The sequence below is a fragment of the Malaya genurostris genome, chromosome 1 (genome assembly GCF_030247185.1).
Source record: "Malaya genurostris strain Urasoe2022 chromosome 1, Malgen_1.1, whole genome shotgun sequence".
In the NCBI taxonomy this organism is placed as follows: domain Eukaryota; kingdom Metazoa; phylum Arthropoda; class Insecta; order Diptera; family Culicidae; genus Malaya; species Malaya genurostris.
The window spans coordinates 123,267,650-123,268,340 of NC_080570.1; positions in this window are offsets into that span (position 1 = coordinate 123,267,650).

A 691-nucleotide genomic window follows, 5' to 3' on the forward strand; every position below is an offset into this window, starting at 1 on the left:
TCAAAACTACAAAACTACAAAACTACAAAACTACAAAACTACAAAACTACAAAAACAACAAAACTACAAAACTACAAAACTACAAAACTACAAAACTACAAAACTACAAAACTACAAAACTACAAAACTACAAAACTACAAAACTACAAAACTACAAAACTACAAAACTACAAAACTACAAAACTACAAAACTACAAAACTACAAAACTACAAAACTACAAAACTACAAAACTACAAAACTACAAAACTACAAAACTACAAAACTACAAAACTACAAAACTACAAAACTACAAAACTACAAAACTACAAAACTACAAAACTACAAAACTACAAAACTGCAAAACTACAAATTACAAAACTACAAAACTACAAAACTACAAAACTACAAAACTACAAAACTACAAAACTACAAAACTACAAAACTACAAAACTACAAAACTACAAAACTACAAAACTACAAAACTACAAAACTACAAAACTACAAAACTACAAAACTACAAAACTACAAAAATACAAAACTACAAAACTACAAAATTACAAAATTACAAAACTACAAAACTACAAAACTACAAAACTACAAAACTACAAACTACAAAACTACAAAACTACAAAACTACAAAACTACAAAACTACAAAACTACAAAACTACAAAACTACAAAACTACAAAACTACAAAACTACAAAACTACAA